We start from the raw sequence: 27890 nt of genomic DNA, 5'->3' as shown, positions 1-27890 counted from the left end.
CCTAAGTGACTCTAGGCAACGGCTGCAGTTGTATCGACTTTGCTTTCCTCACCTATAAATGGTGTTGGGTGATAACATGCATACTTCATCCTAGGGAAAGTAAATATTGAACAAGCTGATGAATATTAAGTACTTTAGAACAGTGTCATATGCAAAGGAATACTTCATAATAGGGTTGTTTTTTTTAAAGTTCCATATCATTTGTATTTTGTTTTCTTTCTTTCTTTTTCTTTTTTTACCAAGTGTATTAATTTAATCCTCTTCCTCATCATCACCAGCTCCAGCACCACCCTGGCCTTTCTTGGTGGTCACCACCATAAGGAGAACGGAAGGAGAAGTCAATGTGCTTCTGGGAGTCCAGATGGACAATGGAGGATGGGATGTTCACCACCTGCTTGCGGGGCCCTTATATGACTCTGGCAGATAAACAAACGGGCGTGGTGAATGGACTTGGCCAGGCCCAGCTTAATAACCTAGGTCCAAGAAATCCTCAGTCTTTAGGCCTGGGATGTAATCCAGCTTCATTTTGCCCTCATCCAGCAGCCCAATACGAACAAGACGCCTCAGCAGAGCATTCCCTTCCAAGACATCTTAGGTCCTTTTTGTCCGGCGTCAGCAGCTCCCAAGCAGCCTTGCTGGATCCTGGCCAGTGTACATTTAACCCTCCACACCTCACATTTATCCTAGAGTCCATACTCTCTGATCAACTTCAGTTCCTGGTTGAGACGAGATTTCTGGAAGGGTCTCTGTGGGGTCACATAGGTTTTGTGGCAAACCTAACTTCTGGCAACCCACATGTTGGCTTCTCTAGGTCCACTGAGCCTACAAACTCATGCCCATGACCTTGTTTGCCTTTTCAGTGAACATTTAAAGTTTAAAAATAAATCTTAATCATCATCATCTTCTTCTTCTTCTTCTTCTTCTTCTTCTTCTTCTTCTTCTTCTTCTTCTTCTTCTTCTTCTTTCCTCTTCCTCCTCTTCTTTTTTTGGTTTTCGAGACAGGGTTTCTCTGTGTAGCCCTGGCTGCCCTGGACTCACTTTGTAGACCAGGCCGGCCTCGAACTCATAGAGATCGGCCTACCTCTTCTGCCCAAGTGCTGGGATTAAAGGCGTGCGCCACCACACCCCGGTAAGCAAGCTTTTTAAAGGGAGAGGTTTGTGAGCAGGAGAGGGATTGAGCACTAGGGGATGGGGTCAAGTGGACAGTGAGTCTTCTTTGGCCTTCAGCAGAGAGCGTTATCTTTCCGCTCTGGGATCCAGGGCTGCTATTCTAGGGTAGCTCTCGTTCAGAAGATGCCAGGGCATCCAGGGTTTGCTACCATGACCCGGGATCAGGGTGACACAAACAGCTCAGGACAAGACTCTTATCATCCCATTTCTGGTTCCAACATGCTATTGTTATGCCGAGATTACCCAGATCGTGAGACCCCCCCCCAAAAAAAGAGCTCCAGGACTCGATACCCATGCAGTGTTCACAGAGTCCTGTATTATGGGCTTAGAGCTTTGGATCACCATCCTTCCTGACGCAGCAGGATAGGAGAATGATACTGGAGCTTTAAGGGCAATGGGTTTATAAGGAAAAACTGTAATTAGGGGTTGGGGTCACAGGGAAGTAAGGACAAAACCATAAGCAGGGGTCCTGAGTCTCAGGAATGTAGTCCTTCAGGCAGGTTGGGTGGAGGCTGCATCTCCAGGGAAAGTTGTGAGTCTCAGGAATTTTGACCTTCCAGCAGGTTGCGTTGAGAGGCTGAATCTCCAAGGAAGTTGTTTTATCTCGGAGGGTCATTGGGTGCTAATTGTATCTAATTGTTCCGGTGCACTTTCTGGAGAGTGCTGGCAGGTGTCATTCCCAGGGAGAAGGTCACCTAGAGGACAAGTTCTCATACAGACCATCATTAATTGCAGAATATAAATTACATATAGGATATGGCATTAATTTTGCCCCTATGCTATGTCTATGAGCATTGCTGGATGAAATTTTTATTTTTATTTTTTTAAGGTTTTTTTCGAGGTAGGGTTTCTCTGTGTAACAGTCCTGGCTATGGTGGACAAGCTTTTGTAGACCAGACTGGCCTTGAACTCACAGTGATCTGCCTGCCTCTGCCTCTGGAATGCTGAGATTAAAGGAGTGCGCCACCACGCCCGGCTGCTGGATGAACTTTTTAAAAGTTGGCCCCTTTGTAGTTCCTGATGCTGGGACTATGCTTTACTCTCAGTAAGATGATCACTTCCATGACATCATCTGGGTAATGCTAGAAAAATGATATGGTCCTTTAGAGTGTCAGCCTCCCTCCCCTTTCTTAGGGTTGTTCTCCTTTAAGTGGCTGCTGGCTCTGCCCCTCCCTGCCTGGCACTTGGTACAGACTACTACTGGTTTTGCCTTTTGTCATACTGAGCATGCCTCCTGCAACAGTGGCTGGGCCACACATTCTCCCATATTTGGGAGTAAGCCGGAGACTCAGCAGCATGTGGGTTTCTGTTTAAAATTCCAAAGCCAGCGGGGCGTACATTATCCATTTCCTCAAATCCAAAATGCTGTAAAGCATGAGTCAGAGTCGGATAAGCTTCTTCCCAGGGGAAGTTGTGTCAGATGGTTCGTGAATGTAATTAAACAAGGAGACCGCTCACTGGCATTAGCTGCAGATCAATGCAGAAGAAAACAAAACTCCATCTTGAGTTTACACTATTCTGGCCAAGATAATGCAGCTTTTCCAGATCAGTCCGACCTTTCTGCAAGCTGGGGGACATGGAAAACCTGTCCATCAACTCTATCCTACTAAATGAAGACTTTAGATATTAGGAGCACTAAAGAGAACGCATGTGTTCTGATTATTTTTAAGTATTTTTGAGATTAAGAATGTAGCCTAGCTGATTAAGTGCTCGCCTAGCATGTACACAGCTTTGGGTTCAGTCCCTAGCACTGCATAAACCTGGGCATGGTGGTGCACACCTATGACCACAGCATTCAAAAGATGTAAGCAGGAGAATCAGAAGTTCAAGGTTATTCTTGAGTACACAGAGAATTTGAAGCCAATACTGGCTACACGAGACAGACACTGACTCAAAAACAAACAAAAGGCATTTTTGTTAGGATGTTTGCATGAGTTATTTATCTGATTTAATCCACTGCTCAGACTTGGGTACAAAGTGAGAATCAAATAAATAAATAGATAGATAAATAAATAAATAGGGGCCAGAGAGATGGCTCAACAGTTAAAAGTATTGGATGCTCTTCTAGAAGGCCTACACTTAATTCCTAGCACCAACCATCCAAAGCTCCATTTCCAGAGGATTTGCTTCCATTCTCTGACATCTGAGGGCAGCAGGCATACATGCTGGGCAAAACACTCGTACACATAAAATAAAGCAAAAGAATCTAAAGATAGCCAGGTGGTAGTGGCACATCTTTAAACCTAGCACTTGCGAAGCAGAGGCCAGCCTGATCTACAAAGCGAGTCCAGGACAGCCAAGGCTACTCAGAGAAACCCTGTCTCAAAACACCAGAGAGAGAGAGAGAGAGAGAGAGAGAGAGAGAGAGAGAGAGAGAGAGAGAGAGACAGAGGAGAGAGAGAGAGACAGAGACAGAGAGACAAATCTAAAGATAGACAGATAAGGTGTGCATAATGGTGTATACCTTTAATCTCAAGAGGCAGAGGCAGAAGGATCTCTGTCAATTCGAGGACAGAGTGAGTTCCAGTACAGCCAAGACTACACAGAGAAACCCTGTCTCAGAAAACAAACAAAAAAGAAAATAAAAAAAGAAAGAAACAAAAAGAAAAAAATCTAAATAACCAACCAATAAACAAAATGTATATTTCCTTTTCTGTGTTGCTAGGGTCTGAACTCCTACTTCTAAGCTAAGCTCCAAACCCAATTTTCTTTTTGGAAACAAAGGTTTGCTGTATATCCTGGAGTGCCCAGGCTCACCGTCTCTGCCTCAGGAGAGCTGGGATTGCAACCTGTACTATACCTGACTTCTAGGTTTTTTTTTTTTAAACTCAAACAAAAGTTTTAAATTTTGTTGTGACCCAGATTCAAAGTTTTCTGCTAATTCGAACAGCCTCTGTGGTCAAAGGAGAAGGGGATTCACGAATGTCCTCTGAATCTCTAATGAAGTAGTGTCTGTCTTTACTTCCTTCCCCTGGAAGCAAAGCAGTTAGGAAGAGATTGATGTTAAAAAAAAAAGTTTCTCTGTTTTGGTGTTTGCAAGTGCCCTTTCTAATGTAGGTCAAGACATCTTGTTTCTCTGTAATGAGAGATTATAGTCTTCCTGCCCAAATATGACAGGAAAGAATTTTCCAAATAAGGAAGTTTTGTTGGAGTGTGTGGCCCAGCCAGCAGCAGTTGCTGGAGTCCTAACTTAGTCAAGTACAGTAAGCCCATAGCACCAGGGAGGCAGCAGCATTTCAGCCGGGTCAAGGAGGGCGTGGTTAGCCAGGGAGAGAGCTGTGACAACCAGTCCTTTGAAAGACTACTCTGGGGAAGGCAGTTGGTCTTGACTTGCAGCCAATGCTCTCCATCCCCTCCCATAATCCCAGAGCTGCACTAGTGTTTTCTGCCTTGGTGAGCTCCAGCCCAGTGAGAGATCATGTCCCAGGAAAAAAAATGGACTGCACCTGAGGAATGACACTCAAATACATTCAGGTTAAAATACCTGCTCTCCACACCTAATCTAACGAGTAACTTTCTGTAAACTAATGGAATTTAAAAACCCTTTTCTTGGCCAGGTGTAGTGGTGCACGCCTTTAATCCTAGCATTTAGGAGACAGAGGCAGGCAGATCTTTGTGAGTTTGAGGCCAGCCTGGTCTACAAATTGAGTCCAGGACAGCCAAGACAACCCTGTCTCGAAAAACAAAAACCAAAAATCTTTTCTTTTCCAAAGTGGAAAAATAGTATTTATCTCATGGGGCTGCTACATCACCTGTCTGAGACTCTAAAGTCACTCACTCTCCACCCTCTTTTAGTTCCTCCAATACTATCAGTGGAGCCAACCATCTGCACACCAGGGGTTGGAAAGGAAACATGACTCTTCAAGTAGTGTGTGCTAAGGTTTGAATGGATTTCATAACAAAAATGATTAGCCCACATGCACGTCTAACTGCTGTGATGACTAGGGATGCTGGTATAAGTGAGATGAAAATTCCCGTGTGGTATGAAGATGATCTACACCAAATACTGCATCCTAGGGAGCCCTAGCCCTTAAGATGATGAAGTTTTGAGCTACGGGTGGTGATCTGAGTTAGATGAGATCGCAAAAGTGGGGCTCTCCAGATGAGATTTGTGTCAGGAGGAGGAAAAGGAAGAGGAGGAGGAGGAAGAGGAGGAGGAGGAGGAGGAGGAAGAAGAGGAGGAAGAGGAAGAGGAGGAGAAAGAGGAAGAAGACGCAGAGGAGGGAGATAGCTCTGTAGATAAAGTGTTTGGCTTGCAGGCACAAGACCCCGAATGCATGTAGGAAAAAACGAAACACACACACACACACACACACACACACACACACACACACACACACACACAAAACCCCCAAATAAGGCATGGTAGCACTTGTAATCGCAGCCCAATGCTAGGAAAGCATAGGTAGTTTCATGAAAGGTGTTAGGGAAAAGAGAAGCATAGGCAAGCTGGGAAGAAGGCCTAGGAACAAAATCTACCAGCACCTTTCCATTGGACTTGCAAGACTCGAGAACTTTGAAAAGTAATTTCCATTGTTTGAGTGTATTTTTATTTATTTCATGTGTATGGATGCTTTGCCTGCATGCATATATATGCACTATGTATTTGCCTGGTGCTCTAAGAGGTCAAAACAGGATATTGGACTCCCCAGGAGCTGGAGTTACAGATGGTTATAACCACCATGAAGGTGCTGAAAACCAAACCCGGATCCTCTGGCAGAGAACAAGTGCTTTAAACCACTGAGCAGACTCTTCAGCCCCAGTTCCTACTGTTTAAGATGCCCAATCAATGGTGTGTTGTCATGGCAGCCAGGTTGATGAAGGACATGGGGACACACTGAAATCCCCTTTAAGTGACACCACTGTCTTCTCCACCTACTCCTAAAGCCAACTGTTCAGTCTGTTAGGGTGGGAGGAGCACGTGCTGTCCTTGCCTCCTGAGTGTGGTCACAGGCACACCAGGCTTTCATGTGGGTGCTTAGGATCCAGCCTTAAGTCCTTATGACTGTGCAGCAGGCACATTACCCAGGGGCCCTCTCCACAGCTCCTAGTTCATGAATCTGTATGCTCAATTAATTCTCACTCTTGATTTGTAAAGTTGAAAAAATGACTAAGGCACAGCTCAAGCCTTCAGTCAGCAATCTCTGTGTCTCCAGTCAACCTAAAACAGACAACCAGGAAGCAGGTTCAATTGGTATCCTTCAGTCTAAGATCATATTTGATAATGGAAGAATACACTTAGCTGATCTTGCGCCATATGCCTAGAGTTCCAGCTCTTAGGAAGCTGAAGTAGTAAGATTTTGAAAAGCAATGCACATTTATTATAAAAACACAACAGTGGGGCTGGAAAGATGGCCCAGCAGTTAAGGGCACTAACTGCTCTTTCAGGGGACCTTGGTTCAAATTCCACCACCCACATGGCAGCTCACAACTGTCTGTAACTCCAAGATATGACACTTACACATAGACATACATGCAGGCAAAACACTATTGCACATAAAATAAAGGTAAATAAATTTAAAAAACATACACCAGCATAGAAGTTATTTAAAACAATTACTAATAATTAATGATCATTTACAAGGTTTAGTGCTGTCTGTTTCAATCCTTACAGTTATATTTTTTCCCATTATTTAGTCAAGGGAATGGAAATTCAAAGTTAAATCAACTGTCTTACGCAAACGCATCTTGAACTGATAGAAACCACGCTGGTACACTTAAGCTTTTAAATCCCTTTACACTTACATTTTGAGTGTAACCCTCACTTACTTCTCTAATTCTCAATACTCATTTAATAGTTATTTATAATTTGCTGTATATCAGAAATATAAAATGTACTTATTAGAAAATAATCATCCATTCATGAATAATGAATTGAAAAACACATGTCCATATAAAAACATGTACATGAATGTTCATAGCAAAATTATTCATAAGACCCAAGTGCTGCAAACAGATCCATGCCCACTAACTGGGGATCGATACAGAAAACGTGACACATTCACATAATAGGCTATTATTTGGCCATAAAACAAAGAAAGTACAGGTATAAGTTGTAACATGGACAAACCTTCAAAACATTTTCTAAGGAAAAAAGCACAAATAATGTGATTCTATTCATAAAGACTATCCAGAGTAGGCAAGTATATAAAGACAGAAATTACAGGGTTAGGGACACAGCTCAGCTAATAGAGTGCTTGCCTAGTATACACAGAGCCCTGGTTTGAATGCCAGGCCCACATAATCTGGGTATGGTGAATGGCTGTTATCCCAGCACTTGGTGGGTGAAATCAGAAAGAAAACAGAAGCGAAATTAGTCAAATCCATGGAGAAAAAAAGTGTAGGTGTTGGCTAGGGCTGGGTGGCAGAAGGGGAAGTGATGGCAAATGTATAGACGTTTTCTCTTTTGTGTTATGGAATACTCTAGAATTGAAGGTGGTGATAGTAACAAAACCTCTGTAAACGTAACAGTCATGACCATAAAATAAAGGAAGTACAGTATACTTCAGATGTGTAATTTTATAGCATGTAAATTATATCTGGACGAGCTCCTAAAATTTTATAGTTCATGACGGTGAAGGTGCATGTTCAAAGTCTGTTTAATTATTTTCACCAATTATTTAAATCTAAGAACTTAAAAACATCTTCAAGAACACTTTAATAAGTGAGGGGAGGTAGTTGGTTATAGCATGATTAGAATGAGGAAATAGATTTCCTCTTCTTCTTCTACTTCTTCTTCTTCTTCTTTTTCTTTCTTTTGGTTTTTTGAGACAGGGTTTCTCTGTGTAGCCTTAGTTGTCCTGGACTCACTTTATAGACCAGGCTGGCTTTGAACTCACAGCGATCTGCTTACCTCTGCCTCCCAAGTGCTGGGATTACAGGCATGCACCACCACGCCTATCTCAGAAAATAGATTTTTTAAACTTAAATTTTAAAAATTTAAATAATTTATTCAAAAAATAAATAAATAATTTATTCGGATTACATCTTGATTATTTCCCCCAAGGAAACAGATTTTTTAAAAACGTCAACAAATGTGTGTGTGTGCCTAGAGTAAGGTTCCTTTTGTTCAGGACAAGAATTGTTTATTTTTGTTTTTGTTTTTAAGATTTATTTATTACTTATTCACTATCCTGCCTGCATGTATGCCAGCAGGCCAGAAGAGGTCACCAGATCACATTACAGATGGTTGTGAGCCACCATGTGGTGGCTGTGAATTGAACTCAAGACCTTTGGGAGAACAACCAGTGCCCTTAACCACTGAACCATCTCTCCAGGCCTCAGGCCAAGAAGTGTCAGAATCTAGGAAATAGATTACAATCTGGAAACCAAGAGCAAGATGCAGTTTAAAAAAGAAACAAACACCTACTCTGTCCCCAACAAGAAACAACTTTGAAAGCCAGGCGTGGTGTCACAGCCTTTAATCCCAGCACTCGAGAGGCAGAGGCAGGCAGATTGCTGTGAGTTCAAGGCCAGCCTGGTCTACAGAGTTAGTACAGGACATCCAAGACAGAGAGACCCTGCCTCAGAAAACAAAACAAAAACAAAAACAAAACAAAAACCAAAAAACCAACCAAACAACTTCAAAGTTGTACATTGCTCTGATAAAAAGGAGACATAGTAGTGCCTCTCTCTCTTGATCTACCATAGAGTCCTGGCTGGTCTGAGCTCACTATCTAGACCAGGCTGGCCTTGAACTCACAGAGATCTACCTGCCTCTGCCTCCTGAGTGCTGGGATCAGAGACACATCTCTCTCTTTTTTGTTTGGTTTGAGGCAGGGTCTCGTGTAGCCCAGGCTAGTATAGAATTCACTATGTAGCTGAGGCTGGTCTTGAACTTTTGATCTTTCTTCTTCCATGTGGAAAGTTCTGGGATTACAAGTCTGTGCTACAGTGTCTGGCCATAAGCACATCTCTAAAATACTTTTAGGCTGGTTAAGATGGCTCACACCTGGAATCCCAACACTCAGGAGGCAGAGGGAAGAGGATTTTTGAGAGTTCAGGGTTAGCCTGGTTTACAGGCATTTCTAGGACAACCAGGGCTACACAAGACCCTGTCTTGGGACTGACTGGTGGCAGTAGATGCCTTTATAGAGGCAGGTGGATCTCTGTGAGTTGAGCCCAGTCTGGTCTACAGAGCAAGGCAGAGCTACACAAAGAAACAAAGCAAAACAAACAAACAAAAGAAGGAAAAGCTTATTAGGAAGCAAAGAGCTTCCAGGGTCTAACTGGGAGCGTAGGGTTCAAGAAAGGGTTAGCTTAAACTCTATTTTAAATAACAACATGTGGAATAAAAACCCCAAATTAAAACAAAATTTAAAAGCTTTGAACCATTTTGTTTGGCTCATATTTAGCTTTTAAAGATTATTCCCTGGGTTTGGGGCTATAGTTGATAAAGTACTTGCCTGTCATGTACAAGGCCCTAGGGTCAATCCTCAGTAGTGAATAAATGAATGAATGGAGGAAAGAATGAATAAAGATGTTATTTAATACATATTTCTGGCAAGAGACAGGTAAATTAGTTGTAAAGTGTGGTAGCTATTTTCCAAAAATGGCCTCATTGCTGATATTTCTCCTGTTATTCATGCTTTTGTGTAATCCTCTCCCAGACAGACTCTGATCCTCTGACTCATTTTAAAAAATGACTAATCATTGCCCTTTCAATTTTCTCAAAGTGTTTGGTATCAAGTCAGAGACTTGAGCACGTTATAATGAGTTATAAAACGCCCCACAATTTCTGGAGCTAGATGGTTGGGTGCATGAGATCTTATATATTTTCATATGCTTAAACATTTCCCTGTTTTTGCTTTGTTGTGTCTTACCAACAGAACATAGAGAAAGGATGCTGTGCCACTTATAGAACTACTTGACCATTTTGGCTTTTGCACCTTTGAGCACTTCAGAAAACTGCCAGTTAAGAAATTTGTCAAAGCAGTTGGGTGTGGTGGCACACGTCTTTAATTCCAGCTCTCAGGAGGCAGAGGCAGGTGGATCTCTGTGAGCTCGAGGCCAGCCTGGTCTACAAAGGGAGTCTAGGATAGAAGGCTACACAGAGAAACCCTGTCTTGAAAAACAAAAACAAAAACAAAAACAAAACAAAACAAAACAAAAACAAAAAAAAAAAGAAAAAGAAAGAAATTTGGGCACTATGCTCGGAAGATTCCAGCGATAGGATGTGGAGAAGCCAAGTAGAATAGAGATGTCGTGAGACTGATGGAAAAAGACGCCCGAGCATCTTGCTGAGCGGGGCCGCCCAGCCGTCCTCACCCGGACTAGCCATATCCTTCCTACATTAAGATCTAAAGCACACTGGATTTTTGGTAGGATTTCTGAAAGTACCAGGATGATTCAAGATTGTGAGCTAATTTTATTTGTTTGTTTTTCAAGACAGGGTCTCCCTGTGTAGCGTTGGGTGTCCTGGATTCTCTTTGTAAACCAGGCTGGCCTTGAAAACACAGAGATCTGCCTGTCTCCGCCTCCTGAGTGCTGGGATTACAGGTACATGGCACTCTCCGGGTGAGCTATTAGTGTAGTAATTTTGGATAAATTCCCTAATTCTCTAAAATGTAGTTCCCTACCCAGTAAAGTATGAATTAATAAAAGGCATTATTGTTCTCAAGGTTGGGACCTTAAGATTGTTAAACTAGAATAAATTGTCATTAAAAGGTTACAAGTTGCCGGGCAGCCGAAGCGCACACCTTTAATCCCAGCACTCGGGAGGCAATTAGGCAGATCTCTGAGTCTGAGGCCAGTCCGGTCTACAAAGTGAGTCCAGGACAGTCAAGGCTACACAGAGAAACCCTGTCTCTAAAAACAAACAAACAAACAAACCAACCAACCAACCAACCACAAGTAGTTCCTGCCTGCTTAAAAGAGAAGTTTTGGGCAAGGGAGAGAGAGCTCAGAGATAAAGTCCTGCTCTTGCTGAGGACTGCAGCTCTTTCCCCAGCACGCAGGCCGGCTCACAGTTGTCTGTAACTCCACTTCCACGAGATGTAGGCTCCACAAGTGTCTAGCCTCTGACTATCCCGAAACAAATGCATGTATACATAATTAAAATTTAAAATTCAAATAAACATTGTTTTTAATAAGAGAAATGAAGTTTGGATACATGTTGAAGGTGGACTGTCCTTTACTATGAAAAAGGTATTGCTTTTTAAAAATATGCTTAAGTACTGACCCTTTGTTCTTGGGAGAAAATTTGGATACAGTAAACAAAATCAAATACAGTTGTTTCATATTTTAAAATGTGTTAATATAAATTGAGTATAATTTCTAGCCATTTGAATTTAGTCTATGTTATATATATACAAATTATTGTCTGCCTTTGCAGAGGTGTACTTTGCTTTGTTTACATTTGTCATTTATGAAAGAACTCTCTGAAGACTGTAGGGATTTATAGGTGTGCGCGTCACCTTATTTTGGAGGAAACTACACAGTGATCATATTGGGCTGCTGCCCTTTAAATATACATATTTTTTTTTCTTTTTTGAGAAATGGTTTTACTCTGTAGCTCAGTCTGGCCTTGAACTCACAGCAATTCTCCTACCTAAACCTCCTAGTTCCTGGGATCGTACGCATAATCAACCATGTCTATGTCTGGCTCCTCAACTTTTTGTTTGTTTGTTTTTGTTTTGGGACAAGGTCTCTCTATGCAACCCTGGCCTTAATTCACAGAGATCCACCTGCACCTACCTGCCAATGCTTGGATTGAAAGTTTGTGTCACCACACCTGGTTCCTTCATTTTTTTAAGACTAAGTAATTTGGGCTGGAGAGATGGCTCAGAGGTTAAGAGCACCATCTATTCTTCCAAAGGTCCTGAGTTCGATTCCCAGCACCAACAAGGTGGCTCACAACCATCTACAATGAGATCTGGTATCCTCTTCTGGCGTGCTGGCTCATATGTGGGCAGAATACCATATAAATAATAAATAAATAAATCTTTAAAAAAAAGACTAAGTAATTTAGAATCTATTGATGCTAGATATGTTAGTCTGGGTTCTCTGAAATCAGAATCAAGATGGTTTCAAGCAAATTCCACCTCTAATTCCAGCACTTGGGAAATGGGAGCAGGAGTGTCGGGAGTCCAAGGACAGTGTACACTGTTAGCTGGATACAAGTCTAGTTTGCAAGAGACACCCTTTATCAAAAACAACAAAACAAAAGAAAAAAAGATGGTTTCAAGCTTGGTGTGATGCTAACCCTCAAGGAGGCTCAGACACGGGGATTTCAAGTTTGAGGTCAGCTTGGGCTACATCCTGAGAGCCTTTCTGAGAAAAGGAGCGGGGAAAAGATAAATAAGAAATGTAGTAGTAAGGGCTAACAATCAAGATGTAATATGAATAAATTAATAAAAAAATGGTCAAAAAAATACCCTGGGGGGGGGGAAGAAATGTAGTAGTCAACACAACTAATAAAATGAGGAAGAAGCCTTGTTAGCTGGGACAGTTATGCTTAAAGTTATAGATCAGCCGGGCATGGTGGCGCACGCCTTTAATCCCAGCACTCGGGAGGCAGAGGCAGGAGGATCGCTGTGAGTTCGAGGCCAGCCTGGTCTACAAAGTGAGTCCAGGATGGCCAAGGCTACACAGAGAGACCCTGTCTCGAAAAACAAACAAACAAACAAACAAACAAAAAAATAAAGTTATAGATCAGTGGCTTTCAACCTTCCTAACGCTGAGACCCTTTAATACAATTTCTCATGTTGTGGTGACCCCCCCAACCATAAAATTATTTTTGTTGATACTTCATAACTGTAGTTTTGCTATTGTTATGAATCATAATGTAAATATATGCTATGCAGGATATCTGATATGTGACCCCAAATGGGTCTTAACCCACAGGTTGAGACCTGCTGCTCTAGATGAAAAGGTAAGAAAACTAAATTAGTGGAGATTGGAACAGGGGTCCACAGGCCAAGAACCCTCAGTGGAAAATGCCAAAGCAGGAATTATCTGTCTTAGTGCTTGACCATTCCTACTTGTTTTCATTTTGTTTATTTTATGTGTATGAGTGTTTTGCCTACATGTATGTTTGTGCACCATGTGTGTGCCTGGTGCCAGGGAAGGCCAGAAGATGGTATCAGATATCGTGTAATTGGAGTCACAGGTGGCTGCTGTGAGCCTACATGTGGGTCATGGAATCAAACCTGGCCTCTCAGTCCTCTGGAAAGCAGCAAGTGGTCTTAACTGCTGAGCTCCAGTCCCTCGTTCTGTTTCTTGTAAAGCTGAGTTCAACTCCTATCCTTGGATTCTGTGAGATTATCTTTGCACCACACTTGGCATTTTGGTACAAGTTGATTTCATTTCTAAGACCACAGCATATAGAGCAGAGCAGCTAAGGGGAGAAAGAATATGTTTCTTGGTATTAGAGCCCTGAATCAAAATGGGAAGAACTGAGGGAAGACACCTTCACGTACCCTGTAGTGACCCAGGGAGGGTGTCTGAGAGGCTAGGACAGCAGTATTATGTACTCATTTCTGGCAATGGAAAGACAGCCTTCCCATCAGGTTGTGCTGATTTTTGACAAACAAAGGAACCAGCACTGATAATTTGCTTTAGTATTAGTGGAAATATGGCTAAAATTTGTAGTTCTAGGCTAGTAAGGTTTAGTCATTTGTGTTACCTGAGTGAAATTATTATCTCACAACAGGCCTGCAGTTGATATTATCTTTTACCCACTTCTCAAAATTACTTCACTTTTTGAGCACATAAAGAGTGTGCAAAAGGAGTTTGCTTAGAAAAGTAACTTGCAAGGGCTAGAGAGATGGCCTAGTGGTTAAGAGCTCTTGCTGGTCTGTATGAGGACTGTCACTCAGGTCCCAGCACCCATGTCAGATAGCTTACACATCCTGTAAGTCCAGCTCTGGGGATCCTAGTTCTTTTCTCACCTCCAGGAGCACATGTATTCATGTGCATGTACCCCAACACTGGCACACACACACACACAGTTAAAAGTAAAAAGCAGCCGGGTGGTGGTGGTGGCAGGGATGCACACCTTTTTTCCCCTTGCCACTCGTGGCTTGGTGGCACACACCTTTAATCCCAGTGCTTGGGAGGCAGAGGCAGGCAGGTCTTTGTGAATTTGAGACCAACCTGGTCTACAGAGTGAGTTCAAGGACAGCCAGAGGTACACTTTCAAGAACCCTTTCTTGAAAAACCAAAAACCAAAACCAAACCAAACCAAACCAAACAAACCAACAAAAAAGCAAAAGAAAAAAAAATCACAAACCAAAAAACAACAAATCTTTAAAGAAAAAAAGTTACATTATAGAAGTTTGCTAAATGTTTTATAATCTTTCATCAACTTCTGTTAAAAACTACTGGATTGGAGACTCTAAAATACTCTGATTATAATAAAATAATTTTTTTTTTTTGTAAACTGAGGTTTGTGTAGGTCGTATACTGGAAAAGAAATGAGAACTCTCTTAGAAAATACAATTAATTATCCATAGCACCCCAAATGATAATACTATTTCACTTTCAAAACTAGATCCTAGGTAAAAACCAGGTGGGCTCTGTGGTAGAACACTTGCTTAGCTTGTCCCAGGCCCTACCACCACACACTCACAAAAGGAAAAGCAGAGAAAAATCTAGATGGCTATCTGAGGAAAGAGGGTATACACTGTGGTTGTTAATCACAGGAAGCAATGTGCCTCTCCCTTAGGTGGTTTTAAAACCTTCCTCTTTCTTCTATCAGGCATATACCCGTTAGTATACTTCTCTACCTCCTCTTATGCTAGAGATTAGCAATGTACATTAGCAGATATCTTTCAATTACATATGTCAGAATACTAACTTAACTTAGAGAAATCCAAAGGGACTTTATTGGTTCCTATATTTGAGTGACTCAGGCCAGGCTCTGGCTTTAATCCTCACTAGATTCAGAGGCTCAAACAATGGATTAAATATCTTCTTTCTCTGTGTACTGCTTCTCTCAATGCTTTGGTTTATTTTATTTTATTTTATTTTATTTTATTTTATTTTATACTCCAGACCAACTTCTGGAGAAAATGGCTCCAATACTTCCAATGTCAAATCCTTCAAGCTTACCACTTCCAACAGAAAATTCATCTCTGTTAGTACCACTACATAAATTTCAGGGAGTGATTCTGATTGGCTCTGCTAGTGTTACACATGTCCTCCTGAATGGCTGATTGTAACTGAGGAGGTAGGATGATTGGCTAGTTCTGGGTCATAGTCTTGCTATTTGGTAATGAAGGGGCAAGATGGTTAGAGAAAATAAGATTACTGTAATTAAGAGACACCCAGGGAGATGAATTCCCTCAAATATATCCCCGAATGAGTGTATGTGTTGACAGAAGCAATAGAAGAAGCATAAAAACATAGTGAGAATTGATTGCTAATGAGGTAATGCAGAGCTCAATGTAAAATTTTCTACCTTTGGTTTTTTCCTTTGTTTCTTAGCCTAATAACTACAATTTGTTTAAGCTGATGAGACTTTTTTTTTAGTTAGCCTCAAATCACATAATAGTATATTTCTTTTTCCTTCTGATGACATTCAAATGTATCATTCTTTCTAAACCCATTTACTCAGGGGTAATTACACAAATATTATATTTATGCACAGTCCTCACTGGTATATGAGTAGAAAAATTTAAAGATAAGCCAATCCTTACAATTAGCATTACTGTCTTCACAAGGGAAGCCAGGACCAACCTCTTCCACTATGTCCCACGTCTTAAAGGCTCTAGGATCTCTTAATACCACTATAAACTTCAATATCAGTTTTTCTGGGGATAAATCACATAAAACATAGTAATCCCCTGTCCTGCCCTTTTAAAACAGGTTCTCTCTGCCTATCCCTGGTTGTTCTCAAACTCTCTATATAGACCAGGCTGGCCTTGAACTCACAGAGATCCATGGGCCTCTACTTCCTGAGGGGACTAAAGGTGCTCCCCACTATGCCAGACTTCATAGCAGGCTTTCTGAGGCAGCAAACATAAGGACAAAAAGTCCAGTTTGGCAGGCTGAGATCTAGACTCTTTGATGATTGAGCAACTGAGTTAAGGCCATCCATTGCTGACCTCCAACTTTTTTGTAATGTAAGGAAACTTCATTTTTATTAGCTCCCCATATTTATTATTTATAGTGTTCTTTAATTTTTATTATTTCTCTGTCTCTGTCTTTCTCTGTGTGTACATATGCAGCATGCTGACCTGTGGAGATCAGAGGATAACCTTTGGGAGCTGGCTCTCTCCTTCCACTATGTGAGTTGCAGAGGTAAACTTAGGCCATCAGGCTTAGTCGCTGTCTTAGGGTTTCTATTGCTGTGAAGAGACACCATGGCCATGGCAACTCTATAAAGGAAAACATTTAATTGGGGCTGGTTTACAGATTTGGAGGTTTAGCCCATTATTGTCATGGTAGGCAGCCAGGAGGAAGGTCACACTGGCCAGACTTGAAAGCTCTGCCTCCACAGTGACATACTTCCTCTAACAAGGCCACACCTCCTCCAATAAGGCCATACCTCCTAACAGTGCCACTTCCCATGGGCCACGTGCATACAAACCACCCGAAAGCACCCCACATTCTTTACCAAATACCAAAGAACGCGCTCTAGGCAGCATACTAAACTTCTCCTCTGAAGCCTCTTGAGCCAGGCACCTCAGTTCAAATCACCCTCAGCACCACTGTCCTCCATGTTTCTACTAGGACGGCCCATTAAGCCCCACTTAAAAACCTTCCACTGCTTTCATAACCCAAAGTCCCAAAGTCCACACTCCTCCACACAACATGGGCAGGCCTAGCACAGCAAAATCCTGCATATAATATTAATATTATAAACAAGCATGTATGTGTATGAATATTCCACATACACGCAATGCCCAATGAGGTCAGAAAAGTGACTGGATATCCTGGAACTGGAGTTACAGATGGTTCTGAGCCACCACATGGGCGCTGGGAACCAAACCTGGGTCCTCTGCTACAAAAGCAAGTGCTCTTGGGGGCTGGAGAGATGGCTCAGAGGTTAAGAGCACTGGCTGCTCTTCCAAAGGTCCTGAGTTCCATTCCCAGCCACCACATGGTGGTTCATAACCATCTATAATGAGATCTGGTACCCTCTTCTGGTGTGCAGGAACACATAAAGGCAGAACATTGTATGCGTAATGAATAAATAAAACATTAAAAAAAAAAAAAAAGCAAATGCTCTTTATTGCTAAGGTCTCTCCAGACCCTGTTTAATAGGATTGGATCTACTGGAACTGAAATCATAGATGCCTGTGAGCCGTCCAACATGGGTGCTGGGAACCAAACTCAGGTCATCTGGAAGAAAAACACATGCTCCAGCTTCGTTTTATATTGCTTACTTTTTAAAAATTTATTTATTTATTTTATTATTTTTTTAGTGTTTACTTTTTATTTTTAAACTTCATGGACATGGGTGTTTTGTCTAAATGTATATCTGTGCACCACACGTGTATCTGCAGAGGCTGGAAAAGAGCATCTGATCCCATGGAACCAGAGTACCGGAGTTACATAGCTTTGTGAGCTGCCACAGGGGTGCTGAGAATCAAACCCAGTTCCTCTGCTACAGCAGTCAGTGCTCTTCGTCACTGAGCCATCTCTCTGGTCTGGTTGTAGTATTTTTAATTCCTTTGTGTGTGTGTGTGTGTGTGTGTGTGTGTGTGTGTGTGTGTGTGTGTGTGTGTGTGTATTTTCTGTCTGAAAGACTTAACATTTCTTACCATGCATGACTACTACTGACAAGATTTTTCACCTTCCTCTATGTCTTAAAGTTTTAATTTTGCCTGTTGTTGTTGTTGTTTTAGATAGGGTCTTAATATTAGGTCCGACCATCTTGGAACAAATTTGTAGGCTAGGCCAGGTTGGTCTTAAATTAGTGGGGATTCCATTGCCTCTACCTATTTTTTTTTTTAATTCTTTTTTGGGTTTTTGATTTTTCGAGACAGGGTTTCTCTGTGTAGCCTTGGCTATCCTGGACTCACTTTGTAAACCAGGCTGACCTCAAACTCAGAGATCCGCCTGCCTCTGCCTCCTGAATGCTGGGATTAAAGGTGTGTGCCACCATACCTGGGGCCTCTACCTCTTGAGCACTAATATTACAGTAATACATCTAGCTTGCCTTTCTTTTCGGGGAAACAGTCTTAGAGTGTACCCCTAATTAGTTTGTATCTTGGTATTAAAATCAGTATGGCTTCAAATTCACTGCCTCTGCCTCCCAGGCGCTGGGATTAAAGATGTGTGCCACCACATTAGGCCTTTTCTTCTTTAAACAATTTATCAGCAGCAGCAGCAGCAGCAGCAGCAGCAGCAGCAGCAGTATTTGATTTTCTGAGACAGGATTTCTCTTTATAGCAAATTCCTTGGCTGTCCTAGAACTCACTCTGCAGACCAGGTTGTCCTCGAACTCAGAGATCCACCTGCTTCTGACTCCTGAGTGCGCTACCACCAAACAGAAGTGGTTCTTTCTCCAGCTTTGGGTAGTTGCATTAAAGACCTCAAGTCAATCCTCTGATAATCTCCAGAGTTTTTCCTCCTATGACTTTTGTCTTTTCTGAGACTCTTTAACTGTGAAGTTCAGTCTTGTCAACCTCCTGCTTCTCCCAGAAACTTCTCACAGCAGAGATTTGGACTCTGGGTTCTTTCTCCTTGAACTGTCCTTTAAATCAATACATTAATAAAGCTCACTTCACTTACTCTCTTGTCTGAGAGATCACTGTCATGTACTATTACTGCTGCTAATGTTTAAAAGTGATTGCTTCATATATTTGCTTGAATTTTTTATATTTTATTTATTTATTTATTTTTGAGACAGGCTTTGTCTGTGTAGCCTTAACTATCCTAGACTTGCTTTGTAGACCAGGTTGGCCTTGAACTCACAGTGCTCCACCTGCCTCTGCCTTCCAAGTGCTGGGATTACCTTTACATTAAAAGGTATCTAGTGTCTCATACACGCTAGTTAAGCTTTCTACCACTAGAAAATGCCCTTGCTGTATTGTTGTGTAACACTTGTCTCTGAGATTGAACATTCCATCCCTCAAGGAAGCTCCTTGAACAGTAAACAACTCAAGACAGTTTCAGGAAGTCCCCCAAACTGACCAGATTCAATAGTGCAAACAATAAAAGCTGTCCCTTTCAGACCTTAGAAAGCTGACCTGCAAATAAGACTCTCAGATAGCAGCCGGGCTGCCAAGAAGACCCAGGCAAGTTGAGCTGCTTGGAAGAAGCAGAAACTAGCTGGGCTGCCTGGAAGAGGGTTAGACCAAATGAAGCATCTTTAAAAAGGACACTCTTCAGCCTGCTGAGCTGCCTGCAGGCTGTGCAGTGTGCTCCAGATTCCCAACTTTGTGAGCTGTCACTCATGCTGGGGTAGGCCTTGGTGATGCAACAGTCTTTGAGTCCTTTCTACCTGTAAATGACCCCAAATCCACATTTCTATAAGGAATCCTCTTGGTTCACCAAGTAGGACTTTGGTGGTATCTGCACTTTGATCTGTCGTGGGCTAAGTAGACATGTGTAGGGTAAGTAGACATGTATCTTGCATCTCCCCAGGAACAGTTTTGATACAATATATAATAGTATCTAGGTAACTCCATAAATTGAAGCTCTGTTACTCTGACTTGCTTCATCAAGATTGGAAGTAAAATTACAATTTTTTATTGTTTACAGCTAAAGTAGTACTTTTTTTTTTTTTCGAGACAGGGTTTCTCTTGTCTTTTTATTTTATGTGCATGGTGTTTTACCTACATGTGTTTCTGTGTGAGGGTGTCAGATCATGGAGTTAAAGACAGGTGTGAGCTGCTAGGACTAAACCATTTTCCCAGCCCCCACCCCCACCACAGGGTTAAGAGTGGCACAGCATGACAAATGAGCAGTTAGGGTCCTACCTGGTCTCGCAGTCCTGGGTAGAAACAGTGGTGTCAGCAGTGGAGCAGCAAGACTGACTACTTCCCTAGATATTACCATCAGTTTTCATCTAAGTCCATGGAGAGTCTCCAATGGGCGGCTCAGACCATCCTCACCCTTCAGGGGTCGAACAGGCTTGCTGGCTACCATGGCACTGCATTGAGGATTAGATCTACTAACAGCAGAGACAGGTGGCCTTTGCCTTTTCCTCAGGAAAGAATGTTGCTTATATGTTAACCAGTCAGGTATAATAAAAGTTAGGATCCAACAACTCCAGATGGATCTCCAAAAATGTAAGAATGCCTCTGGTTAATGGATCATTGACAGTCCAGTATGTATTTGGATACTTTTCTTAGCCTTTTTTTTTTCTCTTCTTTTTCCCAATCCTGCTAATTGTACCTACTACCTACTAATAAACTTTCACTCTAGATTTCTTCAACAGCAGATTTCTAAGAAGACTTCTAATCAGATGCTATTACAGGCCAGGTGGTAGCAGTGCATGTCTTTAATCCCAACACACACACACACACACACACACACACACATTTTTAAAAGATAGTACTACTAGCCAGGCATGGTGACTTATGCCTGTAATCCCAGCGCTCGGGAGGCAGAAGCAGGCAAATCTCTGTGAGTTTGAGGCCAGCCTGGTCTACAAAGTGAGTTCAGGACAGCCAAGGCTATTACACAGAGAAACTCTGTCTTGAAAAACCAAAAACAAATTAAAAATAATAATGATAATAAATAAAAAATCATTTATAGTCGTCTACATTTTTCCATGTGGCTGATTACTTGTGCTCAGGTACAATATGTCTGTCCTTCTTGCTTCTTGAAGCTATAGCACCTGGTTCTATCTCAGAATCCTTTCTTCCTGCTGGATGTTCTATCTCCTATTTCCTGCCGAATCTTAGTGCCATCACATCTGTTTTTAGGCAGATGTTGCATCCATGCACTGCACAGATATTCTCTCAACTTTTTCCTCTTTAAGTCCAAAAAAGGCTCCTATTCTTTTCCTTTTTTTTCTTTTTTCTTTTTTGTTTTTTCAAGACAGGGTTTCTCTATGTAGCTCCAGCTGTACTGGAACTTGCTCTGTAGACCAGGCTAGCCTCGAACTCACAGAGATCTGCCTGCCTTTGTCTCCCAAATGCTGGGATTATAGGCATGTACCACCACCACTCAGCATTCCTTTTCTTTTAATAATAAACCATACACAATAATAACAGTTATGAAGGCTATTATGTAAGATTTACATTAACAATGTTCAGGGCATACGTATTTGACAATTTAGGAGAAAAGATTCTATTTTCTATCCTATCTTAGTGCTCCTGATGGCTCGCTCAGACTAACTTTTTTGTTTTGTTTTTATTTTTGAGACAAGGTTTCTCTGTATAGCTTTGACTGTCCTGGATTCACTTTGTAGACTTGGCTGGCCTCAAACTCACAGAGATCTGCCTGCCTCTGTCTCCCAAGTTCTGGGATTAAAAGCGTGTGCCACCACCACCTGGCTCAGACTACTTTCTTATAGCACCCAGGACAACCAGCCCAGGGGTAGCAGTGCCTACAGTGGGCTGGCTCCTCCTACATCAGTCATCAGTCTGGTTGGTGGTGGTGCTTGCTTTTAATCCCAGCATTGTGAATTCGAGGCTAGCTGGGTCTATAAAGTGAGGACAAGACAGCCACAGTTACACAGAGAAACCCTGTCTCAAAACAAAAACAAAACAAAACAAGCTCCATAGGCTTGTGTACAGATCAATTTTGATAGGGACATTTTCTCAGTTGAGGTTCTCTTTTCTGAGTGACCCTAGTTTGTGTCAAACTTATACAAAACTAGCCATCACAAAGACAATGCTCTGATATACATAAAATTGGAAGGAGATGTGCATGCTCATGAGATGGATACTTATTAATTTTACATAAAAATAATTTTTGGCTAAATATTTGATACTACAAGGCATGAAGGATCAATTTTTGTCAGAGTTGGTTGACATTTTGGTTTTGTTTTTCACTTATTTATTAGTGCATGAGTGATTATATTTTATTTCCATTTACTCCCTCCCCACTGCCTACTCCCATGCCTCCTGCCCCAGCAGATGAAAAATCTCTCCTTCCCTGCCTTCAAGTTTAAGTTCCTTATGGTATTTCTCTAAACCCTAGGCATTCCATTACAAATGCTAAATGGAGAGCTTCTTTTTTAACCTATTTCTACCATTTATCTATCTATCCATCTATCTATCTATCTATCCATCTATCTACCTATCTATCCATCCATCTATCTATCTACATATTTTTTTTTTCGAGACAGGGTTTCTCTGTGTAGCCCTGGCTGTCCTGGGCTCGCTTTGTAGACCAGTCTGGCCTTGAACTCACAGTGATCCACCTGCCTCTGACTCCCAATTGCTGGGATTAAAGGTGTGCACCACCATGGCCAGCTATACTTATTTTTGTTTTGGTTTTTTTCAAGACAGAGTTTCTATGTGTAGCCCTGATTGTCTGAAACTCACTCTGTAGACCAGGCTGGCCTCAAACTCAGAGATCCAGATGCTGTCCATTCTAATACCATATACAAAAGGGAAAGAAGACACCTGAACCTCTGTTCCTGTGCACCAGGAAGCAGCAAGTACCTGTACTAGGAGAGCCAAAGCTTAGCTTTGGTCTTAGCTTAATTAGGCAGAATTTATTGCTTGGCTACCCTGCTGGCAGAGGAACCTGAGTAACTTAGTATACTTTGCCAGGTTCTGCAGAAGAAGAAAGAAAAAATTTGCATGGATATCTAGTAGTGTGTTTACGTACATTAATTCACTCTCTCCTCCCCCTTTTTTAAAATCATATTTGCCTTCTTCTATAAGTTGCATTTCTGAAATACTTTTTTTTAAAGACAGGGTTTCTCTGTGTAGCCTTGACTGTTCTGGACCTGCTTTGTAGATCAGGCTGGCCTCGAACTGACAGTGATCCACCTGCCTCTGCCTCCCGAGAGCTAGAATTATATGTGCCAGCTTGCTCAGCTCAAAACACTCTACTTATGGTGTGAAAATACTTTTCCATCAAGGAATACAGTCTATGTTTCTTCTTTTGGAATTTAGGGCAGACCTATGCATGACTCAGGCTTGCAGTGTTTTTCTAGGAACATCCGTCTAGCTCTTGATCAGTATAGAGATGTAGTTTTGGCATTCTGAGCCCCATATAATAAACTCAGCGTGCTGCAAGTGCCTGTGCTTCAGAGTAGGGGCCGAAGAGGTGGATCAGTGGTTAAAAGCACTGCCTGCTCTTCCAAAGGACCTTGGTTCAATTCCCAGCACCCACATGGCAGCTCACAACTGTCTGTAACTCCAAGATCTGACACCCTCACACCAATGCACATAAATTAAAATTAAATAAATTAAAAAAAAAAATCTGCCCCTTCAGAGAACCGCAGTTCGATTCCCAGCAACCACATCAGGTGGCTCACAACCGCTTGTATCTCTAGCTCCAGGCCAAAGCCTCTGTGGGTACCTGTACTCATATGCACATGTTTATACGTAATTCAGAGTAATAAAAAACAAATCTTAAAAAAAAGAAATAGACGTGGTGGCGCATGCCTTTAGTCCCAGCACTCAGGAGGCAGAGGCAGGTGGATCGCTGTGAGTTCAAGGCCACCCTGGTCTATAAAGCGTGACCAGGACAGCCAAGGCAAACACAGAGAGACGCTGTCTCACAAAAAAAAAAGAAAGAAAGAAATAGAGAAAGTTTCCATTTGTTCAAGCTTTCAGCTCTTCTAGTTTTCCAAGTCCAGATAAGTGGAAATGCACTGGAGATTACTCTGAGGTAGGGTAGAAAGAGAAAGAATTACAGCACTAAGGTGAGAAAAGGCTGGGAGAGGCCTTGACCTTCTGTTGAGAAAGGCAGAAGACTTCAGCCACCACTGATAAGGACCTCCTAGCCACTGAGTCAACACGTATTTTTCTTTTCTTTCTTTTTGTTGTTGTTGTAATTTTTTGTTTTGTGTTTTGTTGCTGTTGGGTTTTTTGTTTGCTTTTGTTTTTGAGACAGGGTTTTTCTTTGTAGTCTTGGCTATCCTGGACTCGCTTTGTAGACCAGGGTGGCCTCAAACTCATAGAGATCTGCTTGCCTCTACCTCCTGGGTGCTGGGATCAAAGGTGTGCACCACCACTGCCTGGCTAAATGCATATTTTTCAAAAGACATCTTGTCTAAGACAATAAACAAATTGTGCTTACTTAGGGCCAAATAATGTATTCTCAAGACATCTTTAATTAAGGATATCAAGGATAATAATTGTGCTTTCTTAGAGTTAATATGACATATAATTTTATCTTCTTACCACTCATCTTCTCTAGGTTTATGAGATGTCCCTCATAAATCTGCCTTACAACTTTGTTTACTAAGAAAAATTCATTGTTTACTAAGAAAAACTCTTAAACTATGTATGAATTGGCAGTGTTAAAAAGAGGAGTGAGAGAGACGGATCAGGGGTTGAGAGAGCTTTCAGCTCTTGCAGAGGAAGTGGGTTCAATTCCAGCACCTACATGGTAGCTGACAGCTGTCACCCACCTCATTTTCAGGGGACCCTTCTGGCCTCTAAAGGCATGCTGCACATATATAAGTTCTGATAAAATTCATATATGCATAGAATATGAATAAGTAAATATTTTGGGCCAGGTTTTGTAATGCATGCCTTTAATCCCAGAACTTATGAGACAGAAGCAATAAGATCCCTGTGTGTTCAAGGCCAGCCTGTTGTACATAGCAAGTTCCAGGCCAACTGGGACATAGTGACACCTTGTCTCAAAAGAAAAGGTGGTGGTAGGGATGCTGGTGAAATGGCTCAAAAGCTCTTATTACTTTTTCAAAGGACCTGCATTCAGGTGCCAGCAGCCACCCACAGTAGGAGGCTCGCAACCACCTTTAGCCAGGGGACCTGAAGTTCTCCAGCCTCCAAGAACACCTGCATGCACAGGATGCACATACCCACACAAACAAACACACATACACATAATTTCAAAAAATTCTTTAAAAAGTTTTTCAAGAGAAACAGTGGTTTATTATCAATGTCAGAGATGTAACTTGAGGGCCTCCTAAAATCGCATATATACCCATTGTGTTATTGCAGCTCTCACAGAAAAGTCCACACCCATTCTTTAGGTGTGCACTGTTCTCTCTTGGAGCACCTCCATTTCTACTTTTTATATTTGCCTTGCTCTGAAATTCATTTCTCTGTCAAAGCCACAAATCTCAGTTTTGCCTAGGTAGAGGACTCTGAAAAGAACCCAGGCAGTTGCTGGTGTGGTGTGGAGCTGTGTCATTGGTGATAAACAGCTACTGTTTAACTGCAGTCTCATGACAGGCTCAGAACAACCCAGCCAACCCATTTGCTGAACTACATAAGCCATGAAAGCTGTAAAGGATTCATGTTCAGGACTGATTTATACTCAGAAGTAAACAACTAATACACTTCTAAACAATACTAGATTCCATAAGGTAAAGATTAAACAGAGAATTCCTGCTGAGAAGATAGCCAACGCAGTTTGTCCCTCTCACAATAACAATAAATGTGTTAAATAACACTTCTAAGTCTTTAAAAATAAAAACTTACATTAAAAACATGTATGGGTGTTGTCCTACATATATGTCTATGTACCAGATGTGTGCCTGATTCTTGTGGAGGTCAGAAAAAGGCATCAGATTCTAGAATTGGATTTACAGATGGTTGGAAGCCACCATGTAGGTGTTGGGAATTGAACCTGAGTCCTGTGCAAGAGCAACCAATACTCTTAACCATTAAGGCAAACTTAAAAATATTTTAAAGAATAGTATTGAGAATAGTAAAAGACTAGATACAATCAAAATGTCCAACAGTACCTAGATAATTAAATACATTTTAAAAAATTAACAAACAAAAAAGAAATTGCAGGCTTTGCAGGCATGGTGGCAACACTCCTTTAATCCCAACACTCGGGAGGCAGAGGCAGGTGGAGCTCTCTGAGTTCAACTCCAGCCTGTCTAAAAAGCAAATTCAGGGCAGCCAGGCCTCCATTATACAGAGAAACCTGCCTAAAAAACTGTGAAAAAGAAAAGAATCCTCAACTATATATTGATGTTGTGGCCAACCTGTTTTACATGAGTCCCTGTCTCAGAAAGCAAACAAACAAAAACTCACACACATTGTTTTAAAAACCTAGTCAATATTATTGACATATGTTCTTTTTTTTTTTTTTTTTTTTTTGGTTTTTCGAGACAGGGTCTCTCTGTGTAGCCTTGGCCGTCCTGGACTCACTTTGTAGACCAGGCTGGCCTCGAACTCACAGCGATCCGCCTACCTCTGCCTCCCGAGTGCTGGGATTAAAGGCGTGCGCCACCACGCCCGGCCTCATATGTTCTTGATACAATAATGTTAAGATGAAAACATTAAGAATGAAAATTGAACATTATATTCTTTTTTTTTCTGGTTTTTTGAGACAGTGTTTCTCTGTGTAGCCTTGGCTGTCCTAGACTCACTTTGTAGACCAGGCTGGCCTCAAACTCACAGTGATCCACCTGCCTCCGCTTCCTGAGTGCTGGGATTAAAAGGGTGCGCCACCATGCCCGGCTGAACATTATATACTTAAGGGCTAGATTTTATGGTATGTAAATCATTTCACTGAAAAATATGTAAGATAAAAATATGAGCACAGACATACATATGAACAACAAAAAAAAACTATTAAAAGAGAATATATTAAAATGTCAATAGCAGTTGGCACCTGGACCTGGATTTTTATATTGTGTTAGTAGCCTTCTTTATAGTGTTCTCGTGCATAGTGTTCAATGCATAATATTGAAGTACAGAGGCTGGGGAGAAGACTCAGAGGCTGAGAGCACGGACTGCTCTTTCAGTTTCAAGATAACAGTTTGGTTCCCAACACACAAATCCAGAGGCTTACAACCTTCTGTAACTTCAGCTCCAGGGGAGCTAACAGTCTCTTCTGAGTGACAGGGTAACTTACCTTCATATGCACATAACACACACAGGTACACACACACACACACACACACACACACACACATTAATCTTTAAAAACAAGACTGAAGTACAATTAAAAGGTATGAAAATTGTAAAATATATAAAATTTAAAATGACTTAAATGCACATCTAACTAAAAAATGGTCAAGAGGCTGGGCATGGTGGCGCATGCCTTTAATCCCAGCACTTGGAAGCAGAGGCTGGCGGATAGCTTTGAGTTAGAGGCCAGCTTGGTCTACAAAGTGAGGACAGTCAAGGCTACACAGAGAAACCCTGTCTTGGGCAAAAAAATGGTCAAGAAAAGAAAAAGTCACATTGTTTTCAGAGTGATGAGGGAAGTTTGTGGTTTGGGGTGGGGACGGAGGGTGCGGCATACTGTATGAGTCAACATTTGGAAGAGAAAAAAAAAGGGGGACCTGTGTGGAAAGGTCTGGTAAGGTGGAGTGGTCTCGATAGAGAAATGAGGTTCATCTGAGGTAACATGGGAACCGCAGTCAGTATGTATGCATGTGTTTGTGTTAAATTGTATGCTGATTCATTTATTCACAAACTATATTGGAGTATTATATTGAGAGCATTTAAGTATAAAGCCTTGGATACACAGTTACCAAAGAACAGCCCAAAATCTAATCACAAGCTAAGTACAAAACCTCAGAGAGAAAATGAATGTCTTGACTAAATACAGAACTGTAGCCTTGACCAAAATTTCCACAAACCGTATTCACAACTGATAGTTGATGTGTCTCGATTTCTCAACATGTGTAGGAAAGAGGGTTACACTTCCTGCTTTCCACCTACCTCAGAACTGCTACGGACTTCAAAGAACAGAGCCAT

The 27890-nt window shown here is 41.6% G+C and overlaps 1 pseudogene across 1 annotated transcript; it reads right to left on the bottom strand.

Moving 5' to 3' along the window:
- Nucleotides 1-85: 85 nt before the first annotated feature.
- On the bottom strand, nt 86-27890 carry LOC311604504 (small ribosomal subunit protein uS4-like; annotated as a pseudogene). Its single transcript has 2 exons — nt 27855-27890; nt 86-776 (listed from the first exon to the last, which is right to left on the bottom strand). The product of its transcript is annotated as a small ribosomal subunit protein uS4-like (transcript).

The sequence above is a fragment of the Acomys minous genome (assembly GCF_964271855.1).
Source record: "Acomys minous genome assembly, chromosome: 9".
Lineage (NCBI taxonomy): Eukaryota > Metazoa > Chordata > Mammalia > Rodentia > Muridae > Acomys > Acomys minous.
This window is presented reverse-complemented; position numbering and strand designations above follow the sequence as displayed.